Genomic DNA, 12518 nt, shown 5'->3' with positions numbered 1-12518 from the left:
GAACTTAACACCTGGAGGTAATGCAGGTAACACTATCACTCCAGTGGCTCCAGCACCATCCAGATCTGCATTATCTTTATCATATATCATGTGCGCTGGATGCTGAGCTCTACCCCTTTGGGCTATTGGTTGGCGCTGGGGAGGGATCAATTTGTCTACTCATCTATTCTCATCTACCACCCTAGGTTGGTTGTTACCACCATTCTGCTGAACACCTCTTATGGCGGCTTCAGCTTCTAGTCCCAATCTTTGTCTTTGTGCCTCCAGTTCTTGTGCATTCACCATTTTTCAAAGAGTCTTTTCGAGTTCTGAGTTGTAAGAGATCAATGGAGGTCCTTTACTCCTTATTCTTGGCATACACAGTAATGTTCACCTGAAAGAGACACAAACACAGAACAAAAAGTAAAATTAGGAAATATAACTACAAATTGAATAAAATCTAGTAAAACTCTTCGGAATTGAAATTCCCCGGCATCGGTGCCAAAATTTGATATGTCAAAACTTACACCCCATATAAGGAATATAAACGGTCGTTGTCAATTTACAGAACTCAATCAATGTTGAGGTCGATCCCACAGAGAATTTTTTTACAGATAAAGTTTCACTGTCGCGTTTACTCAATTATCGGTATTATTTCCTAAACAATTAACAAGGAAAGTGAATTTGGGTCTGATTGAAAAGTATTCTAGTAAAACTTAGTTATGCAGTTCACAAAAGATCTTGTTGTAAGTTGATTCAATCAATTTAAGGAAACCAAGTTTTGTGTTCACTATGACATCGATTATAATGCTCTCCCGTAAAATTAGTGTCAGGTAAATCAATGTTTACAGAACCTTTGTGAATTAAATAAATCTAACGCTTCTCAGCCTAATTAGATAATATTCACTCTAATTCTCTCGAACTTAAAGTGTTATCGATATTGGAATTCGCTTAATTTGATATGGTGTTAAAGATCCTTTCTCTCGAAATCCAACTTTAACTTAAATTCGTAAACTTAGTTTAGCTTTTTCCCAACTAATGCTTTTCTCTCGAACAAACACCAGTTACAGGCCTGTCTAAAGCGTGCACTTAATAGACTAAAATGATAATGAAAGCTGTAAACTACAAGTTGTAAACAAATACTGCCTTTTACTCATTTTACGAAATTGCAACTAGAATGTCATTATAGATCCCACACACCCAGTCGTGACGTTTAGCCACTTATGTTTTTACACAAAGAATCAATACTCGATAATGAAAACATGTTAAGAGGTACTTACAAAAATAACTGGTAAATAAACAACCACTTGATAATCTCAAGATCGAAAAGAACAATTTCCAACCGATGACGATAATCTAAATCCCAAAATCTCAAACTCAAAGTAAGCCTTTGTTCTTCTTTTTTTCTCAAAAAATCCGATGATAAATCCCCCCTTCAAAATGACCTAAAGTAATTCAAAAATAGAATGTTTAAAATGAGTCCTAATCAAGTTAGGACTAAATTGTCGGGCCTTGTCACAGCCACTACCACAACCCATCGAGGTCTTCACGATCCGTGAAGACCTCCGTGGTTTTTCCTTGGAGCTTCCCCAGAGTGGGTCTTCAAACTTGGTCACTGGAAAATGTATCACGAGAGCTACCACAGTCCGCAGTGAGGACCACAGTCCGTGAAGTCACCTGTGGTCTTCACTTGGGCTCAACCTTCTTTCAACTCTTTCCTGCTTTTATACTGGTTCAGCTTCACAGTAGGTACCAGGGTCTGTGGTAAGGACAACGGCCCGTATACCCCTCTGTGATCTTCACTTAGTTATTCTTGTTTTTCATCTTCTCAAGGCCTAGTTTTGCCCTACTTTCACGAGCTTAACCACGGACTGTTATGAAGTTAACGGTATGTTACATTGGCCGTGAACTTCACTTGGTCGACATCAATTCTGCTTCTTTTTCTGTACAACCCAAATTCTGCCTACACAATTAACAAACTCATCAAATATTCCCAAATTATCACTTAATTCCAAGTATTATTTCATAGTTATTAAGAATCAAATGTGACACAATTTCGTGGCACATAAGTGGTTCACTGACACCGTGGTTTTAGGTACCGATACACCGGTGAATAAGATCATTCTATCCTGGGAGGATATATTCCATTAACCTACGGTACTTGAGGGGAATAATTTTCTTAAGGGGACACTGTGCATTCAGTGAGCTCAATTTTCTTTTGAGAAAATATTTATATATTGTTTATAATCTATTTCTGATTCTATTTTCTCTAATTGTTTTAATTTTCTAGTTTGAAAATACTCTTTAAACTTTGTTGTTTCTTACCAAGTTCTTCAAAGTTTTGTTCTAAGTATCTTAGGAATACAAGATGAAAAACATTAATATATTCAGTAATATGATGTCCCTTCGGGAACCTCCGATAAAATAAATGAAATCTAACAAGGATAACTTGTACCCAATCTTACATTTAAGGACATCTAAATAAAAAAAAATACAGTTAGCTAGGATAGATCGACTAAAGGTAAGTCAAAGTTGGAGTAGTAGATTGCATGCGCCAGGTGATACAAGTCATAGAGCTAGAGGATCTATTTATTTATTTGGGTGAAGAGAACTAAGATCTAACTACACCACGAAAGATTGGTGAAATGGTCGGATGCATTTCTGTATTTATACGAGTTTGTATTATAAATTTTTCTACTTAATCTTTTACTCATTGGACCCTTTATAAACTCAATAAAACACAATACATCAAACCCACTATGACCATGCTTATGTGGCATTAAGATGGGTGAGTTGGTGAGAGAATGTGACTACACGCGTGTAAAGGCAAGTAACCACCATATTTAAATTTTAAAAAATATTAAAAGTATAAAATAATAAAATGGTAATTTTTTTTAAAAAAAAAACCTTTTTTTTCACACTCCTCACCTACTTTTTCCGCCATCCTTGTCCCTGCCCAACACCTTTTTTCTTTCTTTCATTTCTTTAGGCGGTCTGGTATGCTGGAGGCGGCAAGGAGTCTCTTGGCATATTGTTGGTACGACAGAGAAGATTGAGAGGATAAGCAGTACCTAGTGGTTCATAGGGGGTTGTCGGTGGTGCGGAGAAAGGGACGAGGAGCTACTCATGGCGGCGAAGAGATTTGGCAGCGGGAGTTGGTGGTGCGGCGCTTAGGATTTCTAGATTTGTGGAGGTTGGAGAAGGAGGAAAGGAAAACGGTGAGGATGTGCAACGAAGATGGAGGCAGGTTAGGGAGAGACTATTTGTGGTCTCGCCAACAAGAGCAGTGGTGGCGGCGATGACTTTCTCCGGCAGAATTTGGCCATTTCATGGTGGAAATGGTGAGAAGATGTGTGGAGATCTAAAATTTTACTTTAAAGAATAAATTAAAATTTTATTATTTTACCTTTTATTTATTAATTTTGGTTAATAATTTTTTTAAATAGTTAATGAAGATTATTATGACATGTTATTAATTTATATGTCATGAATTTGACATATCATCCATTTAAGGGCGGGTGAACTACACACATGGTAGAAGAGGTTTTAAAATCTTCTTTTGATTGAGTGTAAGAGTTTTGTTGATAGAGAATTGAGTATAAGCGACCATAATACAAACTCACACAAGAAAAACAAGAAAAATGGTCCATTAGACCATTTCATCCGCGGGATTTATGTAAAATGCCTAAATTATTAATAAATAGATATAGATATCAACTTTAGCTTCAAATTTATCCAAATTGACTTTTTTTAAATCTAAAATAGGAATAAGACTGCACGTACACTATTTTCCTCACATGACTCAGCATTGGCTCTTGTATGAAGCAAGTAGGGAAAATGCAATATTGGGGCGTAGCACTTTTTACATTGGCTTATGCAGTTGGTAAGCCCTTACAACTTGACATGGCTACTATTAACAAAACTCGCCCAAGTTGCGCAAGAGTAAAAGTACAATTGGACGTGCTTGGGGAGAGACCTCAATTTGAACAAAATGGAGATAGAGGATGAGAACACTAATGCAACAAGATCAGTAAAGGTCAAGATTCAATATGATAACATTACATCATACTGCAGGAAGTGCAAGCTTCAAGGTCATATGGAGGATGAATGTAGAATACTTCACCCTGAGCTGAAAAAGACAACAAGCAATCCTGAAGAGGAAACACAACAAGATCAGCAAAGAAGAATGCGGAATGGAAAATGTGTTGGCAGTGGAAAATGGATACCAACAACCAGAATTTTTACTCTAACCAAAGATATTGAACAACCAGGTGGTCCTGCAAAAGACAAAAATGGGGATGTAAACACTTGTAATCCTTTTAAAGTGTTGGCAGATAACACAAATAATGAAGTGAATGACATAAACAACAAGGATGATTGTATTTTAACAAATCCTACAAAACAAAAGGAAGAGAATACAAGAGAATGAGTTGATAAATCTTTTAAAGAAGACTCCAAACATCATATTACACCTTCAAAAACAGCTTCCAGTACCACTCCTAGTATTCATAGCAATGAGAAATCCAGTAAATGGGGAGATAGAGTGGAAATTGACACTACAAGAAATCTGTGTTCTTGTGGCGGTGAAAGTCACCACAAATTCTCCAAAAGTCGCCACTGAATATTTATAGCATCAACCTCTGGACTGACCTAGTACTTCCATAACTAAATTTTATTTGTGACGAATTCAATGAGTCGCCACAACAACACTTGTTTGTGACGACATTTGTCGCCGCTAGAGGTTAACAAATATGCCACAAATTTTACAACACACATTTTATCTAGGTCGCTACTAAAATAACGTTTTAGTGGCCACAAAGTATGTATCAAAATAGTGGCAAGTTTGCTATCTCTACTAAAATGTATCTGTTAGTAGCAACTCTTGTCGCTACAATAAATATACTATCAGTAGCAACATCTATTTTGCTGCAGAAAAGTATATTTGGCAACGACAGAAGTCGCTACAAAAAGTACTATATCATCTGTGGCAACTCTGAACTCGCCACAAAAACCTTACATATTGTGGCAACTATGTATGTCGCTACAGAAAGTTGTCACAAAAAATCATGTTTCTTGTAGTGTGGCAGGCCAAAGAACTGGAGGAGGGTGAAATTGAGACAAGGTATCCCAGTATGAAATGCCGAGAGATCGTGATTTCTACTCAATAGAAGGCTTTAGTTAGTAAGAATAATGATTATGAGTTTTATGAGGAGAACCAGGTCTGCAAGAAACTTGATATAGAATTAAGAAAAGTAGATTCTGAAGACTTAAGAAAAAATGAAAAGGAGGATCAAAATGATACAGAGCAATTCCAATTGTTGGCAACACCTTACCAAAAAAGTCCATCTGAAACATTACATGATATTGTTACGCACCAGATGAATACGGTACAAGTGGCAAAAAGCAGTTATGATGAAAGTGTGACAGAAGTTGAGGAGGATATTGCTGAAAATATGGAGGATGATACTAATTGGAAGCAAGTTGATTGGACAGGTGATCTATCTCCCAAATCATTAAAGGAATCTGCTAAGAGGGGTAAAAAGCAGACAAGCTTAGAAAATCAGAAATCTACAAGAGTTGTGCCAAAAAGAGGGACCACAAACAAAGTTGTTAGATGATAATGAAGGCTATCTTTTAGAATATCAGATCTATTAACACACATCAAGCTTTTAATAGATTTCAAATGTTAAATAGACATCATAAGTATTTTCTTATAGCTCTTATGGAGCCATTTCAACATATGAGACACTTGCGGAGTTATAAAAGAAAACTGAAAATGCATACAGCTGGCACGAATAGCAATGGAAAGATATGGTTTTTTTGTTAAGGAAGGGTTAGATGTGGAAGTAATTAGTGATACAGAGCAACAAATCACAGTACAAATATCATTCTTGGAGAATCAGAAGCAAATGATTATCACTATGGTATATGCCAAATGTTCTGAATAAGAAAGACTTGATTTGTGGAATGACATATATAGTGGTATTTATACTACTCTTCCTTGGTTGATTGGTGGAGACTTTAATGTTATTCTTCATGAAGATGAGAAAATAGGGGTTTTACCTGTAACTCAGCATGAGATGGAAGATTTTGCATTTTGTGTGAATTCTTGTGAACTTGAAGAAATCCCTTTTAAAGGTAGTCCTTTCACTTAGTGGAATGGGAGGGCATGCCCTGATTGCATTTTTAAAAGGTTGGATAGACTATTGGCAAACTCACATCTTATGGAATGGTTCTCGACAATGGAGGTGGATCATTTACCTAGAACGGGGTCGGATCATTGCCCTATGTTTCTTACTATGAGTACAGGGCATCAACCAATTGTAAAACCTTTTAAATTTCTCTCTTTCTGGGTGGAGGATATCACCCTGAATGAGGTAGTACTACAGCACTGGAAGACCAATGAACTGGAAATAGTTTCTGGATTTTCAAACACAAGTTGAAGAATCTGAAAAAGGCTTTGAGGGTATGGAGCAGGGAGAGGTATGGTGATATCTTTCAACAACTAACTATTAGAGAGGAGATTATGAATATGAAGGAACAATTATTTGAGGAAGATCCTTCTTTCTCAAATATAATGGCTATGTAGCAGGCTCAAGAAGAAGTGAAAAAATATCTACACTATGAGGAGGAATTCTGGAGACAAAAGCTGGAATAACCTGGTTTGAAAAGGGAGATAGAAATACGAGATTTTTTCATAGTCTTGTAAAGGGAAGGAGAAAGAAGCTACAAATCCACACAATTAAAAATACTAGTGGAGATTGGATAGAGAAGAAAGATTTGGTTGTTGATGAAGTTGTACAATCTTATAAGAGACAATTCACACAAGAAGAGGAGGGAAGTTGTTTTGAACTGTTGAAATTCTTACCAAAGATAGTTACTACTGAAGATAACAAATTATTATGTACAGTACCCACCATAGAGGAAGTCGAACAGTTTTTGGGTTAAAAGGTAGTAGTGCTTGTGGCCCTGATGGGTTTTCAGGAATATTCTACCAACATTGTTGGGAAGTAGTCAAACAGGATATCAATAGCATGGTGAATGACTTCTTTGAAGGTAATACTCTTCCAAAAAGTGCTACACATACCAATTTGGTACTTATTCCAAAGAAGGAAGTTATTGAAATCTTCTCAGATCTAAGACCTATAAGCCTCAATAACTTTATTAACAAAGTTATTTCTAGAGTATTGCATGAGAGGCTAGAAGGTTTATTACCAAAGTTGATTTTTAAAAATCAGTCAGGATTCGTCAAGGGCAGAAGTATCATAGAGAATGTTCTACTTACGCAGGAAATAGTTACTGATATTAGATTGAGAGGAAAGCCATGCAATGTCATTATAAAATTGTATATGTCAAAGGCCTATGATAGAGTATCATGGCTCTTCTTCACAAAAGTCATGAGAAAGATGGGCTTTACAGAAGTGTTTATTGATATGATTTGGAGACTAATTGCTAATAACTGGTATTCTACAATTTTTAATGGACAGTCATATGGCTTTTTCCATTCTACATGGGGAATCAAACAAGGAGACCCCTTATCGCCTGCTTATTCATTCTCACTTATGAGGTGTTGTCCAGAGCTCTCAATGCTCTTTTAGAAGATGAGAGATATAAAAAATATGAGTTGCCTAAATGGAGTAGGAACATAAATCATCTAGCGTATGCTGATGATACCATCTTATTTACCTCTACTGATAAAGGATCTCTAGATTTGGTGATGAAAATGTTAAAAGATTATCAACAAGCATTTGGTCAGCTTATCAATAATCAGAAAAGTAGCTTCTATATGTACAAAAAGGTTTCTAATGTTTTGATGGATGAAGTAAAGGAAGCACCAGGATTTAACCAAGGGAAATTTCCTTTTGTATATCTGGGTTGCCCCATCACACATGCTAAAAAAAGAAAGTCATATTATTATGAAATCATTAAGAATGTGAAGGGGAGACTTCAAAACTGGAAAGGAAAACTACTATCCTATGGGGTTAAGGCAGTCTTGATCAATAGTGTATTACAGAGCATTCCCCTATATTTACTCTCTGTTGTGGTCCCACGCAAGTTTATTATCGATGAACTTCATAATATTTTCAACAGATTCCTATGGAGCAATAAAGATGAATGCAAGAGTAAGCATTGGGTATCTTGGGATAAGATGTGTTACCCTAAGGAAGAAAAAGGTTTGGGTTTTAGATCTTTATTTGATCTATTGAAAGCTTTATTTGCTAAACTATGGTGGAATTTCAAAACATCCAAATCTCTATGGACTGATTATATGTGGAATAAGTATTGTAAAAAGATAATTCCTACATTAGTACAATGGAAAGGAGGGTCTTAAATTTGGAGAAAAATGCTTGAGGCCAGGGACGATATTGAACAAGAAATATGGTGGGAACCTACTGTGGGTTCTTCTAGCATATGGTTTGACAATTGGACTAAATTGGGAGCTTTATATCATGTTTCGCAATTGAGAATGAGATAGGAGATATTGATTCACTAATGATAGATGAAAAATGGAATGAACTGAAGATGTCATAAATCCTTCCTAGTGATATTGTACAACATATTCAGGATCATTTTCACATTAGTAAGCCAGCTTCACCTTGGGATTTGCCTTGGTGGATGGAGACTATTAGTGGAAAATTCACGGTGACCAGTGCTTTCCAATTGATGAGACAAAGAAACTCACCAGTAGAAAGCATGAAACGTTTATGGAATAAGGGAGTCCCTTTCAAGATTAACTTCTTTTTATGGAGATTGTGGAAATTTAAGCTTCCTATTGATGATATTCTTCAAAGGTGTGGTATCAATTTGGTGTCAAGGTGTAGATGTTGTGAGTCACCACATACAGAGACCTCTCAGCATCTATTTATTACTAGTGAGTTTGCTCAAAAGACCTCGAAATACTTTGCTATTGGTTCTGGAGTAGAGGGTCCTTTTGTGCAATGCCATTACAAACTATTCAAAAATGGTGGAATATTGAGATTCCTAGCAGGATTAAACCAATTTTGCAAACTCTTCCTAGTATGATATGCTGGTAGTTATGGAAATGAAGAAATAAGGTGAATTATGGAGGCACTATGACTTAGAGGAGAGTGATATATGAGATCTCTAGAAACACTCATCTTTTAACCCTGATTTTGCATCCATGGATGAAGAACATCCCACAAGAATGGTCCCTTTTGATGGATTTTCTTCAAAAATACAAATTTGTGATAAGATCGATACTTGTGAGTTGGAAACTACCTAATCAAGGTTGGTTCAAATGTAACTCAGATGGTGCTTCTAAAGGAAACCCTGATTCAAGTTCTATATCATTTTGTATTAGAAATGATGAAGGGAATATTCAATATGCTCTAAGTAGAAGGATCACAGACTCGGATCACAGACTCTACTAGTCTATTTGCTGAGGCTACGTCTTTGAAGGAAGGGTGTGAGCTATGTGTTGAAATACTATATCTACCAGTAATATTGGAAACAGATTCTTTGGCCCTAATAAAAATATTAAGTGGAGATTGGGATTGCCCCTGGAGTATTGTGATGATTATAAGAAGGATAAGAGAGCTGATTGAATGAGGTCTCATACAGCTTCAGCACACACACAGAGAAGGCAACAACGCTGCAGATTTTTTAGCTAACTGGTGTTTTAGTTTTGCAGGGACAAAATGCTTCGATTCATATGCAACATTACCAAGGAAGGGCTAAAGGCATAATTATTTTAGACAACAACAAGTTCCACATATATAGTTCAGATGAAATGAGACATGATTTATAGTTCAGATACTACAATATTGTTTAACAAAAGAGACAAGCAAGATGGAAAATAAACAATCAACACAACAACAGCTTACTGGAAGAACATTTCAGACCAATTTGGAAATTTGTACGGTGGGGTAAGTACAAGTCAATGATACATTCGTTTGAAATCTATTAAGGTGGTATCAATCTCACTAGAGGTTCATTCCTTTTTAGAAATTAAACGAAAGTATCAGGATGCGTACCTTACAGATACTCAAACATGTTAGATCTAATTTCACTTGATTTGTGAAAGAAAAGTCACAAGCTTGGAGTGAGCTCCATCGAGATTTAAATACATAGCACCTGGTGAGAGTTTAAAGGTGACTTGAAATGTATTTGGCTCAACGCTTCAGATTTTTTACTCAAATTAGGTGAAAAAGATGACATAGCAAAGCTATAAACACAAACTGGAAGGTAATTTATGGTGGTTGACTTACCTGAGACGAAGATTCCGGTGAGCAGCTGAAGAAGAAGACTGATTGACGCAGCAAGAGATCGCCTCACTTTCCTTTATCAGAATGTCAATTTTTTATTCTTTCCCTTTGCACTTTTAAGTTAGATTTCTTAATTGTATTGTTTTGGCCTTTCTGTTGAATGGCTGGCTGATCCAGACCATATCACAGGACGTGTATTTATTTTTTTAATAAAATGGGCCTTTTGGGCCTTTCAAAAAAAAACAATTCAAGCATATGAAAATCATTTTGGATTTTTTATGTAGTGGTAAAATATTAAGATCGTCAGGTGAAGAGAATACAAAAAAAAATATTGCCTTAACCAAAAAATCCTTCAAACATAATATTACCCATATAGTGATAATTTAGGCTCTTTCAAATTAAAAGTTTCAAGAAAACTGGTACAAGTATATTATAACCAATTTTCTCAATCAAATAAAAAAGTTTGATTATTTTCAAATACATACATGCTTAGAGAATAATGTTAATAACTTTTGTAACAATTGCATGTTCAGAAAGAAGTATTCAAAATTAAATTTATTGATAAAATCTTATATATATTTTGTGTAGCATTTGACGATGCATGCTTAAGAAATATAGCTAGCAAGCAACAAAAGATCAGGTAAAGAAATATTAGTCAAGATATTTAGTGTAAGCATGGAGTGTAATATTTGTATTTGGGGAAAAGGTATAAGTACCATTTTGAATTATGACCAAAATTTCAGCGACAATTCTATTTTTATGGGGCTCCTATTACCGCCCTATTCCCCCCTCCCCTCAAAAAGTTTTTCTATATTTTTTTGCACCTTAAGTGATGACGTGTAGGCACAATTCAATTCAATTAGTTTCGGTAAATACACACGTTGTCACCAATGGCGGATCCAGGAATTCTATCGAGGTGGTTCAAAAAAAAATTAACCACACTAATAATATCAATAAATAAACGGGTCGGGTCGGATCATATATGAATGGATTGAATAACAAACGGGTTGACAAAAAAATCCTTAGTTCAAATAATTTCTTACAATTACAACTTATCATAAGAAACAAATTTAAAGTACATATCTATAAAATGTTAATAAAGTAGCACAACTCATTCAAAAATTCTACAAGTTCTTCAATTCCTTTAGAATTGTCTCCGGCTCCTGAAAGTACAAATGGAGAGCATGCACAAATTTAACATTAGAAATACTAAAATTAAACACAAATCAAAGCAAAAACTCACAAAAATTCTTTTTGGGACACTGCACATATAGAATTTTGAATTTTTAAACAAAAAACAAAAAATACAAGAACTTACAGAGGTTGCCATCAATGGTTGAATCACGAATGGAGGATAGAATGAAATGATCCGCGGAGATCGGAGGACCACCAGCGGCAGCGAGCAGCGACAGCAAGTAGGAACAGGCATCAGGCGAGCCGCAAAACGAGAGGTAGTATTCTAATTGAAAGAGAAGACTAGGAGGGAAAAATAGAATATTGAAATCCCTAGAAAAAAGAGGGTTTTTTATTTGATGACTTTTCAATTAAAGATTTAAAATATAAAATTTTAGTCATTAAGGAAACGTCGTCGTTGTTCTATTTATTTTTAATAAAAACACTTAAAATTTAAGCCAGCAAAAATGATTCAAAATTAGAAAAAAAGAAGGTTGTTGCTCGCTGGATTTGAACCCGCGACCAAGCCCACAAAACGCGCTTTCTTGAACCCAGTTTACCATTGAGCTACTCCTTTGACATATATTCAGGGGGTTCAATTTTGAATATATACACGTAAACAGAAAAATTGATGTTATATATACAGTGTAATAAATTGAAAAATTGATGTTATATATACAGTGTAATTATATAGAGCAAGCAATAAATTGAAATTAATTTGTTTTGATTTGTGTGATCCAGTGAACGTTCAAGCAATAGATGTATAAGAAAAATTTATGAGCAAAAAAACTACAAGATGTCAACCTTAATACTTGCAGCGGAAGTTGTTGGTGTTGATTTCATTATCAAAACGAGTTGCTCACAAAGATTGTTCTTGCTCACAAATTAAGTGTCTGTTAATGTGTCGATTGAATATTAGCAAAAGGATAACATTTTGATTTTCTATGTTTTCCCTTTCTTTCTCACGTTTTCACGTTCTCACATAGTGGACAAGACCCAAGCCAATTCAAAATCAACTAGACACCCAATTTCATAAACAGTTCATGCAATCGGTGAGCATCAAGAACTTACCTATTAGGTTTTACATGCCCCGTATAGGAATTCAATCACATATGGATTTCATCCACCACATTAGTAGTT

Source organism: Solanum verrucosum, unplaced genomic scaffold (assembly GCF_900185275.1).
Source record: "Solanum verrucosum unplaced genomic scaffold, falcon-dt-bn FXZP01000101.1, whole genome shotgun sequence".
Classification (NCBI taxonomy): Eukaryota; Viridiplantae; Streptophyta; class Magnoliopsida; order Solanales; family Solanaceae; genus Solanum; species Solanum verrucosum.
Note: the sequence above shows the minus strand (reverse complement) of the source record.